The sequence below is a fragment of the Xenopus laevis genome, chromosome 8S (assembly GCF_017654675.1).
Source record: "Xenopus laevis strain J_2021 chromosome 8S, Xenopus_laevis_v10.1, whole genome shotgun sequence".
Taxonomy (NCBI): Eukaryota; Metazoa; Chordata; class Amphibia; order Anura; family Pipidae; genus Xenopus; species Xenopus laevis.
Window position 1 is genome coordinate 75,758,995 of NC_054386.1, and position 21,146 is coordinate 75,780,140.

The following is a 21,146-nucleotide window of genomic DNA, read 5'->3' on the forward strand; positions in this document are numbered from 1 at the left end:
TTTAACAGTCTTCGAGATCCTCTGGGTAGTCTATTTGAAGTTTGTCGGCAGAGCTGCGTATCTCTATAAGTGACATTGGCAAGTTTGTATTCAAATGTCAAACTGGTTATTCAAACTTTCATAGCACTGAGAATCTGTTAGTACATAGAATGTCCAGCGATAAATTTGTTTCTTGATGACGTATGTTGATTATTACTTTGTGTTTCATCAGCAAATGATTTATATTAATTTTTTAAACCTTTTTTCTTTCTCCTGCATATGCATGGTCGTTAATAAGCTCTTTAGCTTCTAGTTCATATGTGTCAAATGAATCCCTAACTTTTTGCACATATTCAGTCAATTAGTTATAAAGTGTGACTACTACTACAGATTTTGGTCTTCTGCAAACTTTTACTTGTTGCATTTAGCTTTTCTAGGATGTTCTAGGATGTTTTCAAAGTGGTTGAATTTTCCTAAAAAGGACTTTGCCTCATGTTGGATTCTAACTTGGTGATCTGAAGACTCTACTTTTTTTGAGGGCATTTTTCATATTGTGAAAATCTTTAGTAGCATCAGAACGAGCAGCCCATCTTGTGCCAGATAAACTTTTTACTGAAAGATTTCCAGGAGCTTTGGAAAGCTCATTTTTAAGTATGTTCCATCGATGAGTGGATGAAGAAAAAAAACACAGATGGATTCCAATAAATTAAAAAACTGTAGCTGCTTTAAGACAGGATTCTTCAGCGCATGTCCCCACTAAATTCAGTGACTATGTAGAACAAGGCACATAATGTGCCAACTGATTGATTGCATGAATTCTAGCTTGCAATCCATTGTATCTACCAGACATATTGCTGACATTATCGTAGCTTTGGCCTCAACAATCCTGAATATTAATTTTCAATATAGACAGGTAAGATAACACAGTAATTCCAACCACTGTTCCACAGACCCATCTTTGTTAACATATCGTAGTACATTTGCTAGCTCGTCAACATGAATGACATCTGGTGTGGAAGCTACAATAAGAGAAAAATATTTGGCAATGTATAGCTCTTGCACTATTGCATGAACAACTTTATTTCCCATTAGCTCTATGAAAGATCCACCATACTTCTTTATATTCTGCTCAAGAAATGGGTCATATTTAGCAATAAGCTCTAGTATTCCCAGAAATGTTCCATTCTGTGGGGATCCAAATATCTTATAATTTCCCCTGAATGGTAAGCCATGTTCATCAAAGAACTCTACAGCATCGACAACCCTTCTTAAAACTTCCCGCCAGTACTTCTGTTCATTAACTTGTTGTTCAAAAAGAGCACTATTCAGCAATCAGGGTTTTCTTATGCTCCCTTAACCTTGCAGCAGCATTTTTCTAGTCGTTAAAACTTGATGTTGCCAGAGCATGAGACAAACTGCTATAAAGTTTACACGGCACACAGAGTAGTTCCTGTTGAGGGCGAGTAGATCATCCAATCACGAATAATACATTCAGCATTATTTATTTTCCATATGATTAGTTCTTTAGTCGATACCTTTTAATATCAGTATATTTTCTTTTAGCTGCTGAAAAGTCTAAATACGTATTATGAATTGGATTCTTAGAAAAATATTCACACAAGTCTTCAGAAATAGCATAATCTCCAGTTTCTTCATAGCCCATGGTCATAGTCCATGTCAGTGGGCTTTGCACCATAGTAGCTACTTCTATATCTCTAGTGCTTTTTGTAATTCTATTGCAAACAGGATGGCTGGATGAAGGCTTCATCATCACTTGTATGTGACGCAGGAATCAAAACTATAGTTTGATCGTTGTCAGCGTCTTGCCTTATGGAGCAACTTCTTTCTTGTTCATCAGACTGAGGTGTATTAGAATCTACAGGGCTTTCACTAAAGTTATCATAAAATGAAGGAATTACTCCTTGCTCCAAATTGGAGATGGAGACATCATATGTATTGGCAACATCAGGATGTGCTGCAGTACTATCTACACTTATGGTGGAACTTATTCCTTGTTCATCACCATCAGACTGAAGAAGCTGATGCTTTGGTACTAAAAAAGTAAGTTTTATTTTACTGTTTCTTTTTCCTCTGTCTTTTGCTTCCTCCTTTTAGCAGCCCCAGAGGAATGCTTATACAGATTCTTCTACATATCTCCTATTGTCTTTTTTTACCTCTGTATACAATTAGAAACTGTATTAGAGAGTGTTTTGCTTAGCTCAGCTGTAGCCTTGGTCCTGCCTGTAAAGGCCCATGTAAAGGCATTTATCGACGGATTTGATGTTTTGAAAAAAGGTCAGCATAAAATCAACACTTATTAAAGAGCCACAATGCTCGAAACATGTTGGGGCCGATTCATGAAGCTCGAGTGAAGGATTCGAAGTAAAAAAACTTCGAATTTCGAAGTGTTTTTTGGGCTACTTCGACCATCGAATGGGCTACTTCGACCTTCGACTACGACTACGACTACGAATCGAAGGATTCGAACTAAAAATTGTTCGACTATTCGACCATTCGATAGTCGAAGTACTGCCTCTTTAAAAAAAACTTCGACCCCCTAGTTCGGCAGCTAAAAGCTACCGAAGTCAATGTTAGCCTATGGGGAAGGTCCCCATAGGCTTGCATAAGTTTTTTTGATCGAAGGATATTCCTTCGATCGTTGGATTAAAATCCTTCGAATCGTTCGATTCGAAGGATTTAATCATTCGATCGAAGGAATAATCCTTCGATCGTAGGATTTGCGCTAAATCCTTCGACTTCGATATTCGAAGTCGAAGGATTTTAGTTCCTAGTCGAATATCGAGGGTGAATTAACCCTCGATATTCGACCCTTCATACATCTGCCCCGTTGTGTTGAATAAACCTTGCAGCAAAGCTTCTGCGGTTTTGAGCCTGTTTTGTCCACAACCTTTACAGAAATTGCAGTTTATTGGCTTCTAAGTGGGACAGAAGCAGTGGCGCAGGCAAGTAACGGTGTAATTGGTATCAACTTTGAGTATTTCAGCATAAAATCAGCAAAGAGATGCTTGAAATATTTATCAAAACAGATGTAGTAAATTTGAAATGTTAATATTTGTGAGTAACCATGGAGGCGAGTCACAACAGCTAAAATAAAACGGACTTCTGTTTTTTTAAAATATCTGCAAGTGTCAAAAGACTTTAAAACTAATGAGGAAATGCTGCTCACATTGCAGATATGTAGATATGTAGTGGCTGAGCCTTCTAGCATCACTATCCAATCAATCATTTATTTGTTTAATTTTTAGATCGATCATTCTGTATTGTGATAGTATTATACTTCCCTGAATCCAAACCACACACACCTGAGCCAGATGTGTAAAGGCCTTCCTTTAGCCGCAAACGTCATACATCCATCAAGGGCAATACTTTGTAGCTCCTACCTAACTTTCAAAATCCTATTTTATCACATTGGTCAAGCAAAATGAACTTTAATCACACTATATAAAATATTTGAATCTTGTTTCCTTCAGTCTGGGAATTCATATTTACAACAAGCAGGCAGGCGCTATTTTGTGGACACTGTTATTAAGACAAGCCTTGTATCATCTCAAAATCTTGTTTGTGCACCAGAATGGGGGACCTGATGTCCATCCCCATGCCCTGGCTACACAATTAAATGGTGAAGAGAATGGGGAATGTGGAGAGTGCAGTGACATGTAGGAAGTGCTGAATGGAAAGTGAAAGTAATTGTCTGCCCCGCCTCTATGCCTAAGTCATAGAGGAGGGGCAGACAATATTTGATTGACAGCTGAGATTTTTAAATGAGTTTACAACAGCTATTAATGCTGTAATAAATAATAAAATTAATAACATTAAACATGTATCTCATGTTTAATTTAAAAAGGACTTTTATTATACAGCTTTTTGTGTCTGGGTGACAGGTCCACTTTAAAGTCAAATGGGCAAATTCACAAAGATTCGTAGTTGCGCTCAGGGGTAGCGTAAGGTTGCGAAGTTGCGCTAGCGTTGATTCACTAAGCGAAGCGAAGTTACGCTAGCGATGGTTAATTTGCATACGGCGCCAAATTCAAATTTCAATGGAGGAATACGTAGAATCACTACAAATGCCTGGGAAACCTTCAAAACATCAAATAAAATTTTTTTTTTGCCCTACACATGTGCCCACTGTATAGTTAAGTTGCCATGAGTTAGGAAATGTAGGGGGGAAGGAGAGGAGCCCCAAAAAAATATTCAATCTTTTTCAGCCTATCACCCATAATATAGAAAAAACGCCAGCGTTTTTTGGGACTTAGAAAAAAATTGAACTTTTTTTTTGAAGCAATCCCTATCTACTCTATTGCGATTCGCCTGGTCTGAGGTGGCGAAGGAAGTCTAGCGTAAAAGGTAGCGTTCAGTACAATGCGCACGTTAGTGAATTTGCGTAGTTACGTCCGTTGCGCAAATTCCCCAGGCGTAAGGGTGCGAAGTAACACTAGCGAAGTTACGCCAGCATTAGGTGCTTTGGAGCATAGTGAATTTGCCCCAAAGGGTTTGCAGGTGAATAATCTATCATAGAGCTTATTGTATGGCCCAATTACACTACTATATAATTATTCATTATACATAGTATTAAATTATACATAGTATTGCAATGGTATTGCAAGAGTAGCCTTTTTTATAACCCTTTTCTCTGGGCTTTATTTCATCAATGTCACTGTGGAGACCAAAACTGCATTGCATTTGATGGTCAAGGTTTTTATTTTTTAATATATAGGCACTCAGGATTGCCAACCTAAACTGCTGCCCTAGGCACATGCCCACAAGTGCCTATATATAAATACAACCCTGTTGATAGCCCCTGCTGCCACTGACTGACATTGATTGCTACTGGACAGTTTATTGTTCACAAATACTGCCTGGTCCTTTCCCACCAACATTCATCACTATTAAAGTGGATTATTCAAAATCTTATTTTATCGCATTAGTCAAGCAAAATGAACTTTAATTACACTATATAAATTATTTGAATCTTGTTTCCATCAGTCTGAGAATTCATAATTATATCAAGCAGGCAGGAGCCATTTTGTGCACACTGTTATTAAGACAAGTCTTGTATCATCTCAGAATCTTGTTTGTGCACCAGAATGGGGGACCTGATGTCCATCCCCATGTACTGGCTACACAATTAAATGGTGAAGAGAACGGGGAATGTGGGGAGAGCAGTGACATGTAGGAAGTGCTGAATGGAAAGTGAAAGTAATTGCCTAGGCATAGAGGCGGGGCAAACAATATTTGATTGACAGCTGAGATTTTTAAATGAGTTTACAACAGCTATGAATGCTTTAATAAAAAATAGAAATTGGATTTCATGTTTAATTTGAAAAGGACTTTTATTATACAGATTTTTGTGTCTGGGTGACGGGTCCACCTTAAGGGTATTAGTATCCTGCTTAATATTCCATGTGCATAACCTCATACCTATTAACATTGAACCTCATCTGCCACTTTATTTGCCACCAAGATGTATGTGATTATACTCCATAATTGTATCTCACAAATAAACACATTGTTTTTAATTCCCTTCTTGAGTCATTAATAAAATCATTAAAGTGGATGCAAAACAGAATCCAGTAACACACCACTTAGAACTCTAGTTCAATTTATATTGGCTTTCCTTCAGTCCATTAGCACCGTAGCAGATTAAAAAGACTCTAAGAAAATCACATATAATGACCTGGCCCAAACTCAGCTGAGCTCTCAAAGTAAGTGAGTGTATTCTCATAATTTCCTTTCTTTGATTACATTAGCTGTGCTTGAATGCAAGTAAATTGAAGGTAAAACTTAGTCCCTGTTTAAATGTATAATAAAATACAGGTATGGGACCGGTTATCCAGAATGCTCAGGACCTGGGGTTTACCGCATAACGGATCTTTCCGTAATTTGGATCTTCATATCTTAAGTCTTCTAGAAAATCATGTAAACATTTAATAAACCCAATAACCTGGTTTTGCTTCCAATAAGGATTGATTAAATCTTAGTTCGGATCAAGTGAAAGGTACTGTTTTATTATTACAGAGAAAAAGGAAATCATTTTTAAGATTTCGATTATTTGATTATAATGGAGTCTATGGGAGATCTTTGCGTAATTCTGAGCTTTCTGGATAATGGGTTTCTGGATAACGGATCCCATACCTGTAGTAGAATTCTTAATGAATCAGATGAAAATGACTATAGAACAGGCCAGACCAGCAATAAGTTTGGCACATTTGGTTAGTTTGAATATATTGCAATATATGGACAAAAAACCCCTGTTTTCTTTAACTGGAGGACATTCTTTAGAAGATTAATGCACAAAATAATATGAATTCACAACCTCAATATACTGCTGCCTAATGGTTTTACAACAATGACAAGATGAAAATATTATATAAATATAGGGTCAAAATATAAACTGGTTGACCAGTGCTGGGCCAAGCCATCCAAGTGCCATGGGCAACCCTGACAGTCACCTCAACCCCTCCCAGTTTGAATGAGCCTATGGTGTTCACAGGGTGGGGAGGGAGGTAAGCGGTGAGTGGGTGGATAGAGAAGCGGGTCTTCCCAGTGTTGGGTCTTAAGTTGGCCATAGACACAAAGATCTCATCATACGAATCGAGGATTCATTCATTTACGTCTGGCAGAGATCGGTCGTTTGGTCGATCGGACAGGTTTGAAAATTTCTGTCGGCTGCAGGTAATATCTCTGCGTGTATTGCCGATCGCATGATTTTCAGTGGGAGACTGTCACTAGCTTTGTCTATCGTACGATTGCTGTCAGGGGCAGAACATCGGCTGATCTGTTCTTTAAAGTGGACCTGTCACCTACACATAAAAAACTGCATAATGAAAGTCCTCTCCAAAGTAAATATGGAACCCCAAAATTTTTTTTCGTTAAAACATCCATACCTGTTATAAAGGTGTTTTAATATCTAAACTGTCAATCAGTTTTACCTGCCCTACCTCTATGCCCGTGGCATAGAGGAGGGGCAGTCAATTACTTTCACTATCCATTCAGCACTTCCTACATGTCACTGCTCTCCTCACATTCCCCCTTCCCTCCTTAGACTCTATTAATTTGTGTAGGGCACTGCACATGGACTTTAGGTCCCACATTCTGGTGCATACACAAGATTTTGGGGTGATACACAATTTCCCTTAATAACCGTATCCACAAAATGGCAGCTGCCTGCTTGCTGTGATTTTATAAATTCAAAACAGAAGGAAACAAAATTTAAATAATAAATACAGTGTAAGTAAAGTTTATTTTGCTCAACTAACATGATAGAAAATAATTTGAAATTATTTCTTAGGATGATAGGTCCCCTTTAACTACTTATTTGGTCGGAATGGTAAGACTTTGATCTGAATGGTTTCATAGTTACATAGTTAAATTGGGTTGAAAAAAGACAAAGTCCATCAAGTTCAACCCCTCCAAATGAAAACCCAGCATCCATACATACACCCCTCCCTACTTTTAATTAAATTCTATATACCCATACCTATACTAACTATAGAGCTTAGTATCACAATAGCCTTTGATATTATGTCTGTCCAAAAAATCATCCAAGCCATTCTTAAAGGCATTAACAGAATCAGCCATCACAACATCACCCGGCAGTGCATTCCACAACCTCACTGTCCTGACTGTGAAGAACCACCTACGTTGCTTCAAATGAAAGTTCTTTTCTTCTAGTCTAAAGGGGTGGCTCTGGTGTGGTGATCCTCTTTATGGGTAAAAAGGTCCCCTGCTATTTGTCTATAATGTCCTCTAATGTACTTGTAAAGTGTAATCATGTCCCCTCGCAAGCGCCTTTTTTTCAGAGAAAACAACCCCAACCTTGACAGTCTCCCCTCATAATTTAAGTCTTCCGTCCCTCTAACCAATTTATTTGCACTTAGTCTCTGCACTCTCTCCAGCTCATTTATATCCCTCTTAAGGACTGGAGTCCAAAACTGCACTGCATACTCCAGATGAGGCCTCACCAGGGACCTATAAAGAGGCATAATTATGTTTTCATCTCTTGAGTTAATGCCCTTTTTATGCAAGACAGAACTTTTGTTAGTGGCTAGTGATGGGCGAATTTATTCGCCAGGCGCGAATTCGCGGCGAATTTGCGTGATTCGCCGCCAGCGAATAAATTCACGAAACGCCCGTGAAAATTCGCGGAAAAAATTCGCCGGAGTCAAAAAAAATTTGCCGAAAAACGGACGCCCGCGTAAAAAACAGGCGCCAGCGTCAAAAACGGGACGCCGGCGGCGTTTCGCGAATTTTTCGCTGTTTCGCGAATTTCGCGCAAAATTCGCGAATTTTTCGGCGAAGCGAAACGGAGCAAATTCGCCCATCACTATTAGTGGCAAGTCGGAAGATTGGAAAGTCCGATCGCACATTGATTCGTACGATCGGATCTTTGCGTCTGAGGCCAGTTTTAGGCACTTGCCTCTTCTGCCTACCCCTAGTTTAGGTCCTGATGCTCTTCAGAAAGTATCTTGTACCCAAACCTTTAAATAGTGAGCGTGACTGCACCATGCACTGAGCCCTCACTGAGACACATTTGCAGAGACACATTTGCACAAAGTTATTAACACAATATGACAGAAGTGACATCTTTCCAATGCAAATGCAGCGGAAATATCATGCATCATACATCAACTCAGATGCAAACGTTCTTCTGTATTGATACTCCATGAACTAAAGCCAGAATTCTGGGAAAAACACTGCACTGGAGATGATTGACAATTTGTGTCCAAAAACTGAACACTGCTTAAATGACCCTTCCAATCCATTACTTGGTGTATGTTACATAATACTCCAGCAGGTCAATATGTTTTTCGAACAATTCATACAGTTATTATTTACCTGTGGTAATGTACAAATAACCTATAAATATAAATTGGATGAGCAGCCACTTATTAAACATTCTAAAATAGCATGGTAATTTATAAATGAATTAGTTATATCATTCATGGTGGCTCAATGTATAGCACTCATGCCTTACTGTGCATAGTCTTAAATTCAGTCTCAGACTGGGCGCTATCTGCAAGGAATTTGTACGTTCTCAATGTATGTACTTGGGAACCTTAAACTGGAAGCTCTTCTGGGGGCAGGGACTGATGTAATTGATGTATAATGTATGTAAAGCAAGGAGCAAATGTGTTGACACTATTTAATTAATTGAGGGAAATAACATAGAATTAGGGATCGAGGGGGGCCACAATGTCGGTGGAGGGGTCCAGGATGCTAGCGCAATTGCAGAAATTCGGCTCTTAAAATTACCAGGAGGAACATTTTTGACACCCCTGGTAACAAGTGGAGCTCTGCTGCTTGAGGTGAGTTTTTTAACTTAATATTGCCACATTGGTGCAGCACCCCTGGTTACGGCCAGCCAAATCTATTGAGGTGCCACTACTACACAACCACACAAACTTTCCAGGTCATTTTCTCTGCTGCGATCTTGCTCCCAAATAAAAGTTATTTTACAATTTCTTTTTTCTTTAGAGAAAGTCTTTAAGGATACAGATAAAATATCCCCTCCTAGTAGTAAAATATCAATTCTTCTGCACCATCCCTCTTCGGCATTCCCCTGGCTGTACAGAACTATACAAATAATTTTGCATGTGTTCTGTATGCTAAGAACAGCACAATGATCACTTCTGCTTCATGGCTCATTAAATTGTATAGCCTGCAGATGTCTTAAATACCACTAGATTATTCATGCTATAGTATAAAGCAACATCTAATATTTACTAGTATGTCAGGATTTGGAATAGAAAAATCAACAAGCAAAAGCACAAGCGTAAAGGTAAATTCAAACCCTAGTAACAGGGTATAAATATTAATTGTGGTAATAACTAGCATTTAAAAGAGGATTAGAGTCTAATAATTGAATTTAAAGCTTCAGTTATGATAAAATAAAAATACATGAATTAAAAATACAGTATGCTTCAATTTTCAGCTGTACTAAGCCAGTAAGAGGCGAAAACTAATTGGGTAATCGTCAATTATGTTTAACATATTAATGTAGTACAAAAAATAATTATTGATGGCAGTCTGGCTCTGTAAGCAGGCGTAACCACCAAGAGAAAAAGAGCATAGCAAACTTAGATTAAAAAAATGACTGAACTGAGTACATACTGTATAGATTGCATATTTGGTTGTTAAAAAATGCTGGACAATATTATTATATATTATTGACAATATACAAAGAGAAATATTCTTTTGTTACAGGGGAACTGCACAAAAACATAACTTTAGCTTTTTGAAAAGTAAACATAATTTTAAGCAACTTTGCAATATACATCATTCAAAAAATATGCAGACTTTCCCTGATTTTTAATGGTTTCTGACAGTTCCCTGCTCTTCTGCTGATCTCTCTGACTACTTTGCTGAGCTGGCTGACTACTGTTACTTTGTATCAACAGCCAGCTGTCCTTAGACTGCATCCTCCAAACCCCACAATTCCCTGCACACGTGATTTCAATAAGGAAAGGAACATCACAGTGCAATGCATTGTGGGTTATGTAGTTCCTGCATGTTGTCTGTAAGCTGTTGAGTAGTTGTTACAATTTGTAAAATCCGTGTTTTAGTCCCTCCTTCCCTGCCAGGATTTCAAATGATGCAGAAAGAAGAACTGTTAAACAGCTGGATTTCAGCATAAAAAATGGCATTTATTCATACTTTTTGAAGTAACAGGTAATTGTGATTTTTGATAGAGGCCCATATAACACAGAAACCCAACCACAAGTGAGCAACCTCTGCCACAGTTGCTCCTCTGGTTTAAGACTTAATCAAGAGCTATGGCTATTTGCATTAAGGCAACAAGAATGTAGTTACATTCTACAAAATCCTGCAGAGGATATCAGAGATCAGTAAAGTCCTTAAAGCTAAACACAAAGAACTGTTATCTCAGACACAAGATTGATGGAATTTATCTAATCAAGAAGAAAAAAAGTGCCCATAAATTGTAAATTTAATTGGAGCAAGGACTAACGTGATTGGTGTATAACCTCTAATATTCTAGATTCTGGCCCTCCTCAAGGATAAACTTATTGTCAGGACACCCTTAGTTTATAACATCTCTGAGACCAGTATATCAGCGCAAGAACTATTCAGAGAGCTTTGGGATCTTTATGGATTAAACAAACTGACAGATACCAGTGGCACACTACCTGACTAAATAAGTGTGATATCATTTTCCTTTAGACTAGGATTCCTGGGTACCAGTGAAAGCACAGATTAAGGCCACAGCCTAGCATGATATTACTAAAATTGTTGCTTCCTATTTGATGCCTTTTCTTGTTTCAGCACAATATAACCCCCATGCACAAGTGAGGTCTATATAGGTTTACTGAGATGGGAGAGGAAGAAACTGACTAATCTCCACTGATCCTTGTCTGCAACCCAATTGAATAACTATGGGACAATCTGAAGTGAGGCCAACCTGATCCCTAAGAATCAGTGCCCAACCTCACTAATGCTTATGTGGCTGAATCAAACCAAACCTCACCAATAATGTTCCAACATTTAGTGAAAAGCCTTCCAAGAAGAGCAACATAGTTACATAGTTAGTTACAAAGTTAAATTGGGTTGAAAAAAGACAAAGTCCATCAAGTCCAAACCCTCCAAATGAAAACCCAGCATCCACACAAATTATATATAACCATACCTATACTAACTATAGAGTTTAGTATCAGTGCATTCCACAACCACACTGTTCTGACTGTGAAGAAGGGAGGCCTCTGGTACGGTGATCCACTTTATGGGTAAAAAGGTCCCCTGCTATTTGTCTATAATGTCCTCTAATGTACTTGTAAAGTGTAATCATGTCCCCTCGCAAGCACGTCTTTTCCAGAGAAAACAACCCCAACCCCATTGTAACATACAGTAACAAATAAATAAAGCATTAGAAAGATTATTATATGATACCCTTATATATTTCTACATAGTTATCATATCACCCCTTAAGTGCCTCATCCAACGCGGACAATGCCAACTTGGTCAGTCTTTCCTCATAGCTAAGATTTTCCATTCCTTTTACCAGCTTAGTTGCCCTTTTCTGTACCCTCTCTAGTTCAATAATGTCCTGTTTGAGCACCAGAGACCAAAACTGTACGGCATATTCTAGATGGGTCCTTACCAGTGCTCTGTACAGTGGAAGAATGACCCCCCTCATCCCGTGAATCTATGCACTAGGTTTATGGACCTTACATATTTGGATTTACTAACTTAATATCTAAAAAATGTTAGCACACATTGGAATATTTGCACATTATGGAATTTACATACAGATTGGATTTGCACAGCTAAGAGGACTTTACCATTTGGAGATTGTGACTAACACTGTCTGAATTTTTTTCTAATTTTCTAAGTTTTCTAATTTTTTATGAAGCTTTTTTATCAAGCTTTTACAAGGTTTTAAGGTTTTTTTTAAAAAAAATGCTTACTATGTATTTGTTTATGCAAGCACTTTTCACTTAAATACTGGTTAATTGTATTAATTATGCAAATCACTATGGGGTTTTTAAACACTAACTGAGAGAGCTTCTGCATGTCTGAGGAAGGGGCACGCCCCCGAAACGTTACATCATATGACTAAATAAACGTGCAGGGGATTTCCCCACTACACTAGCCTTTTGTGTTTGGCAAAATTCTTCTTTGACATTTTGAAGCACTCTTACCCAACTGGGACCTCAAAAAATGAGTAACGATCCACTAAATATTTTTAGAATCCGTGAAAAATTATGAATATTCATTTTGCAAAATTTAGAAATGTTCATGAATAAATGGGCAAATGAACAATAAAAATAAATTGAACATTACAATGCTGCAATTAGCAGTAGATCAAATACAGCTACCAACTGCATAAACCCTCAGTGCTGCACCTTGTGCCTGGCAAAAATAGAAGACATGAGGACAGTAGAAATGGAATGAGTTTATTTGCAACCTTTGTATGGAAGCTTTTTGAACAAGCCGAAATAAAATGCTAAATTACCCCAATGCTTTTACTAGCAGTACATGAGTAATATGATTACAATTAGTTTTTGTATAATTGTATTCATGAAACCCTGGTGAGCTCATTTGTAATTTGCAGCAATCAGACTGCTTCATTACTGTGTAGGCGTGATTAATTTTAATTCTGTTACTGTCAATTAGAAAATTCACCCTTAACTGCATGATAAACTTCAGACAAGTAGAATGCAAGCAACATTTGATGGCTTTAGGCTCAGAGCGGCTTGTTACCAAGTGCCTGTAACATGAAGGACAGTTTTATTTTAGTACTATCATAAGCCGTTGCACAGTTTCTTTATGTTATGGCACGCATTCCCTCTAGAATGGTGTTGGTTGCAGCAGGTCCATCTCTGCTCTATGCATTATGTGCTTGCAATAGTGTTGCCCTAAACAAGTCTGACACGTCTTTAGTCCTCTGGTTGTTGTTAACGGAGGTTGATAAGAAGTTGTTTACCTCTAAAATATCATATAAGTATGATTTATAATGAAGTCTGAGACAATTTGCAAATGGTCTTCATTTTGTATTAATTGTGTATTTTTTTAAAATGATTTATATTTTTGTTCACAGGTCTCAAGTTTAGCAGCTATCTGGTTCAAATTACCCTAGCAACCAGAAAGTGGTGTGAATGAGAAACTGGAATATGAATCGAGTAAGTCTGAAAAGAAAGATTGGTACTAGAAAATAACTAACGTAAAGTATCCCAAACCCAGAACAAACCTCTAGGTCCCTGCTTCAGCTCATGCTTTTGCCACCTTTTACTTCGGGAAGAGCCCTCCGCTGCTGGGATGCTGCCAGGTCTTACAGTAAGATAAAGTAGATAATTCTTTGCAGCCACAGAAGTGTTCTAATGTCATCTGCTGCTCAATCAAACAGTGGTCTGGTTTTAACAACTCCAGAATAAATGTAACATATAAATAATAAAGATTCACTGGAAAGTGTATTTGTTAGTTTATTCAGAGATAGTACTACATGTTGAGGACCACAGGGTTCCTTCTTCTCAAAACTGCACCAGAAGAAGGACCCCTGTGGTCTGAAACATATAGTGAGAGGAGCAAGGAGGCAGGCATGGGAACCAAATGTGTGCAAGAATAATGAAGAACAAGGAACGTGGTCGAGGGTCAATACCAATCAGGCAGGGCAGTACCAAATCAGAAGACAGGAGCGTAGTCGGGTCACAGGCAGGAGTCAAAACCAACAGTAGAGCAGTACGATAACGAGATTTGAGAGAATGGTCAGGACAGGCAGAGTTTGGAACAGGCAGTGGTCAATAACAGGAACAGACAGGATTAACATAGCCATAAACTATAGAACATAGACCTATGTTGGGCAATGAGTGTTTAGATGAGGCTCATTTAAAAATTTGAAATTTTGCGCCAAGCATGATGACATCACAAGATGTGAGCATCAAAACCTAGAAGCACGCAACTATGCGTCATATAGGAGCGGCACGCGGATGAGGTGGCAGATGAAATAGAAAACTGAACCTGGTGAGATGGGCAAAAAGGAGCCAAAAAGCCCTTCACATGCATTTACATGCAAAGTGAAGCCTTCTGAAATACATTAAAGATGCATTGTTTATTTTAATGCCTGGGTTACTAATGAGTTCATTCTAGAATCTGCATCTCACCATGTGGTTTCCTGAGCACTAACGGAAACAGATCTGCTTCCTCCCAAGCTTTCAAACCTATATTTTAGATGTGGTGTAGAAAAATGTAAGAGGTAGATTCTAATACGTCTTGATGTAGTTTCCAACAAGTAGATTCTGCATTTGGTTTATGAAAAACATTGTAAAATGGATAGCACTGAACCCAGAAACAAAGTGGCACAGGGATTATTTTATTACAGTAAAAGTACAGTTGTGTTCAGAATAATAGCAGTCCGACATCACTAACCTGATCAATCATTTTTTTTGGTAGAAATTATATTTCTACATGGCAAATAATTTCCTAGTAGGTGTAGTAGAGTAATAGAAAACCAACAGACCCAACAGTCATGACATGCAGGCTGCTGATTCTATGTAACTGAATCATTAATTGCGGCTTGTTCAAAAAAATAATCGCTTGTTCCAAATAATAGCAGTGTGGAGTTAAATAAGTGAGATCATTCATTCTGTGAAAAAACAGGTGTCAATTACAGGCTTTTTTTAAGGAAGGATGGCAGCAAATGTTGTGCATGCTGCTTATAGTGCATTTCTCTTTGAAAATCTGAGTAAAATGGGTCGTTCCAGAAATTGTTCAGAAGAATAATTAACTTTGATGAATACAAAAGATCAAAGGAAGTCAAACATTGAATTCAAGCCACAGTACAGTGTGAAGCATGGTGAAACAAGCACCATGATATGGGGGGTTTCTCATACTATCATGTTGGGCCTATTAATCACATACCAAGGATCATGGATCAGTTTCAATACATCAAAATACTCGAAGAGGTCATGTTGCCTGAAATTGCCCTTGAAATTGGAGTTTTAACAAGACAATGACCCCAAAAACACCAGTAAATGAGCAACGTCTTGATTCCAGACCAACAAGATTGATATTATGGAGTGACCAGCCAAATCCCTGGACTTTAATCCAATAGAAAACTTGTGGTGTGACATCAAAAATGCCGTTTCTGAGGCAAAACCAAGAAATGCAGAATAATTGCGGAATGTAACCGGTGCCAGAAGTTGGTCAACTCCACGCAACACAGATGTGCAGCAGTTCCCAGAAACACTGGTTATACAACAAAATATTTGTTTAGTAATTCAAAGAAAAGCCAAATCTTGAAACATTTTCAGTTTATACAGTGAATGTTTGAGTTTGTAAGAAGAATGCAGACACTTCTATTTTTTTGGAACAGTATTATTCCATTTTCTTTACTCTCTGTAAAGGAATAACACCATTTTGATAAATGTTTCTTCATGTTTTGATTTGGAAAAGAATGTACTTTATTTGCATGAATGGAAATAAAAGCTATTATAAGGATTTTGAACTTTAATCACCATTATTCTGAACACAACTGTATAAATATATAGATGCTCCACTGCTGCCTCTTCCTGCTTTTATTCCTTCAGCTAACAAATGATTTCCCATTTCTATAGTTATGAATAAAAGTCATTAAAATGGACTGCACTGGGTCATTGTAAGCAAGAAATGTCACTTTGTCTGGGAAGGAAGGAATCTGTAGGACAGGAAATCAATTTATTCTATGGAGATATTAACTCATATTTTGGTTAATAATTTATATCTGTATTCCTCTTGAAGGTCTTCCTTAGCTACAGTGCAGTAACCCATAACAAACAATAAACCTTTGCTTAGTCAAGTAAGCAGAATAATTCAATTATGCTATGAATTAAAGCACTGGGTGCTTAGCCAGCTTTTGAAGATGGTGTGGGTGTTATTTTTCTCTCCCTAGAAGTGAATCTTAATTACATCTTTCCCGAATGTTCTTACATAAACAATAAATCTACAGAAACACACATTTTCTTCCAGATCCCACATCCCTTCTCTCACACACCACTCTGGGCAAGTAACCATCAGCCTTCTTCAGACCAAAATTCCAAAACAAATCTGAACCCTAATCTGCATGTGCAAGTCAAGGAAGGGCCAAGAAAAGGAAAAAAAATCTGTAAATTCCGATTCAGTTTGACCAGGCACTTGGATTCACCAGAAAGCCAAAAAATCCTGGATTCAGTGCATGCCTACTTTCAGCTTAAGAGCAACATACAGTGGTGTGAAAAACTATTTGCCCCCTTCCTGATTTCTTATTCTTTTGCATGTTTGTCACACAAAATGTTTCTGATCATCAAACACATTTAACTATTAGTCAAAGATAACATAAGTAAACACAAAATGCAGTTTTTAAATGAGGGTTTTTATTATTTAGGGAGAAAAGAAATCCAAACCTGTGTGAAAAAGTAATTGCCCCCTGAACCTAATAACTGGTTGGGCCACCCTTAGCAGCAATAACTGCAATCAAGCGTTTGCGATAACTTGCAACGAGTCTTTTACAGCGCTCTGGAGGAATTTTGGCCCACTCATCCTTGCAGAATTGTTGTAATTCAGCTTTATTTGAGGGTTTTCTAGCATGAACCGCCTTTTTAAGGTCATGCCACAACATCTGGTTAAACATTGGATGCAAGCATTTGATTGGTTTCCAAGGGGTACTGCTCAGGGGCAATTTTGTCCAGTGTTTATAAATGAGCCCCACTGTGTTGGCCAGGGTATGTAAACCAGAATGTGTTGTGGCATTGAAATCCCCTTTATGTGTCTGTACCCAGACAGTTGCAGTGGCTCTGGGTAAGAGTGGAGGGGCTATGTTGGAGGTATTAGCCTTCACTGAAAGATTATGTATTGAACTGAATAAAGTCTTCTTAAAGGATAAAACAAATACAGTTATGGTTGCAGGTAATACCTTATCATTTTAGCAGTCTTAGCAAAATACTGAAGTCAAGGGTAGCAGGTAACTTTATTATGTATGACCAGTGAATGTACAGTGTTACCAGCAAGAATGTAAAGTGGCTTTCATCTGGAAAAACTCAAATGCAATAAGTTTGAAAATAGCAATTAATAAAATTGTGCTTTTAAACAGGTAACCATTACGTTTCCTATTGATTGGTTACTGCAGGTGATAAGGCAAGTAGCAAACAATTACTGATTTTTTTTTTTTTTTAATACATGCCAGCTGTCTGTGGATTCCAAACCTGATTAAAATATCAAGGGAGTTATTTCTTAAAGTCTGAATGCTAAATCAATTAAACAAGGTTTGTTTTTTTACTATGAAATCCAAATTTTTAGTGGGAAAAAAACTTGAATTTTTTCGATTTAGTATACCCGGATGGAAATAGTCCAAATCCGAACTCAGACCCACCGAGGTTGTATACAAGTCAATCGGAAAGGTCCCTATTCTATTTGGAAGTTTCTGTAGACTTCGCTGGAACTATCTTGAAAATCTGGCTATTTTGGGATTTTTGGTCAAATATCCAAAAGATGCAGCACAATTATTTTTCAACTCCTTGTTTGCAGGGTTGCTTTGATTTTAACCATGCCACACTGCCAGACAACACATGACATTTCATAGATCAAATGTTATTGCAGAAATCGACTTTCATTTAGGGAAGCACCAAATCTACTTCAGCCGAATCCCAAATCGTTCACAAAGGATTTGGCTGAATTCCAAAACAAATCTGAACCCTAATCTGCATGTGCAAGTCAAGGAAGGGCCAAGAAAAGGAAAAAAAATCTGTAAATTCCGATTCAGTTTGACCAGGCACTTGGATTCACCAGAAAGCCAAAAAATCCTGGATTCAGTGCATGCCTACTTTCAGCTTAAGAGCAACATACAGTGGTGTGAAAAACTATTTGCCCCCTTCCTGATTTCTTATTCTTTTGCATGTTTGTCACACAAAATGTTTCTGATCATCAAACACATTTAACTATTAGTCAAAGATAACACAAGTAAACACAAAATGCAGTTTTTAAATGAGGGTTTTTATTATTTAGGGAGAAAAGAAATCCAAACCTGTGTGAAAAAGTAATTGCCCCCTGAACCTAATAACTGGTTGGGCCACCCTTAGCAGCAATAACTGCAATCAAGCGTTTGCGATAACTTGCAACGAGTCTTTTACAGCGCTCTGGAGGAATTTTGGCCCACTCATCCTTGCAGAATTGTTGTAATTCAGCTTTATTTGAGGGTTTTCTAGCATGAACCGCCTTTTTAAGGTCATGCCACAACATCTCAATAGGATTCAGGTCAGGACTTTGACTAGGCCACTCCAAAGTCTTCATTTTGTTTTTCTTCAGCCATTCAGAGGTGGATTTGCTGGTGTGTTTTGGGTCATTGTCCTGCTGCAGCACCCAAGATCGCTTCAGCTTGAGTTGACGAACAGATGGCCGGACATTCTCCTTCAGGATTTTTTGGTAGACAGTAGAACTCATGGTTCCATCTATCACAGCAAGTCTTCCAGGTCCTGAAGCAGCAAAACAACCCCAGACCATCACACTACCACCACCATATTTTACTGTTGGTATGATGTTCTTTTTCTGAAATGCTGTGTTACTTTTACGCCACATGTAACGGGACGCGCACCTTCCAAAAAGTTCAACTTTTGTCTCGTCGGTCCACAAGGTATTTTCCCAAAAGTCTTGGCAATCATTGAGATGTTTTTTAGCAAAATTGAGACGAGCCTTAATGTTCTTTTTGCTTAAAAGTGGTTTGCGCCTTGGAAATCTGCCATGCAGGCCGTTTTTGCCCAGTCTCTTTCTTATGGTGGAGTCGTGAACACTGACCTTAATTGAGGAAAGTGAGGCCTGCAGTTCTTTAGATGTTGTCCTGGGGTCTTTTGTGGCCTCTCGGATGAGTTGTCTCTGCGCTCTTGGGGTAATTTTGGTCGGCCGGCTGTTCACCACTGTTCCATGTTTTTGCCATTTGTGGATAATGGAGTTAATTTTGACAAAGTTGTCGTCCACATATCTGAACCAAAGTGCTGCTCCCTTGAAGGAATTCAGGCCTTTCTTTTCCACTTCTTCCATCTAAACATTTGGCGATACAGGCGAACCTATGGCACAGCCACGTTTATGTCTATAAAAGACTTCCCGGTGCTTGAAATAAGTGGTATTAAATGCAGGGTACTTCCTTACCACTTCAGTTGAACTGAAGAAGCAACTCAGATGAATGGTGAAACATTGTCAAATCAAAGTCTAAATGTCCATTTGTCTTTGACTTAATTCAACTAGATACTATTTATCATGACTTGGATAAATGAGAATCTTCCTAGACATACTTTGACACTTGATAAGGTTTTTCAGTTTGTGACTTTGACCAATAAAGGGTGGCAGTTAAAAAGTACAGCTCTTTGGCTTTCACACTTTTTTTTTTTTTACTCTGTCTGTACAGTGGGCACTTCGTAATTGCATGAGCAAAAATATTTTTTTGAACCAACTGGAACGTAATAACTGGAAATCCTGTGTTCTTTAAGCATTCTACTCAATTGTACAGTACAGAAAATAAAATCCTGTGAATTAGATATTTTGGATAAAAGTAAAAATTTTAGAAAGTAAGAATACTCAATTCATTACTATATACGGCTCTACATTTACCTGGAGGAGATCTCTCAATCCCAACTGGCTTTTTACTACCACGTAGAACCTCATCTGTGCCAATAAATGCTAAACTTCAGGCGAATGCCAAACTGGCTTTTCTTGGTTGTTCATAATCACAGGACAAGAAACAGCGTCTCCTCTCATATCTCCTGTATTTTGTGTCTGCACCCAGAGACACTGGACCACATTTATAAACACTGGGCAAATTTGCCCATGGGCAGTAACCCCTAGCAACCAATCAGCGATTAGCTTTTTTCAGCCAGCTGCTGGTTAAACATTGGATGCAAGCATTTGATTGGTTTCCAAGGGGTACTGCTCAGGGGCAATTTTGTCCAGTGTTTATAAATGAGCCCCACTGTGTTGGCCAGGGTATGTAAACCAGAATGTGTTGTGGCATTGAAATCCCCTTTATGTGTCTGTACCCAGACAGTTGCAGTGGCTCTGGGTAAGAGTGGAGGGGCTATGTTGGAGGTATTAGCCTTCACTGAAAGATTATGTATTGAACTGAATAAAGTCTTCTTAAAGGATAAAACAAATACAGTTATGGTTGCAGGTAATACCTTATCATTTTAGCAGTCTTAGCAAAATACTGAAGTCAAGGGTAGCAGGTAACTTTATTATGTATGACCAGTGAATGTACAGTGTTACCAGCAAGAATGTAAAGTGGCTTTCATCTGGAAAAACTCAAATGCAATAAAAGTTTGAAAATAGCAATTAATAAAATTGTGCTTTTAAACAGGTAACCATTACGTTTCCTATTGATTGGTTACTGCAGGTGATAAGGCAAGTAGCAAACAATTACTGATTTTTTTTTTTTTTTAATACATGCCAGCTGTCTGTGGATTCCAAACCTGATTAAAATATCAAGGGAGTTATTTCTTAAAGTCTGAATGCTAAATCAATTAAACAAGGTTTGTTTTTTTACTATGAAATCCAAATTTTTAGTGGGAAAAAAACTTGAATTTTTTCGATTTAGTATACCCGGATGGAAATAGTCCAAATCCGAACTCAGACCCACCGAGGTTGTATACAAGTCAATCGGAAAGGTCCCTATTCTATTTGGAAGTTTCTGTAGACTTCGC

The 21,146-nt window shown here is 38.0% G+C and overlaps 1 pseudogene; it reads right to left on the bottom strand.

Moving 5' to 3' along the window:
• Positions 1-481: 481 nt before the first annotated feature.
• Positions 482-1,311, bottom strand: LOC121397628 (annotated as a pseudogene).
• Between the last annotated feature and the right edge of the window lie 19,835 nt (positions 1,312-21,146).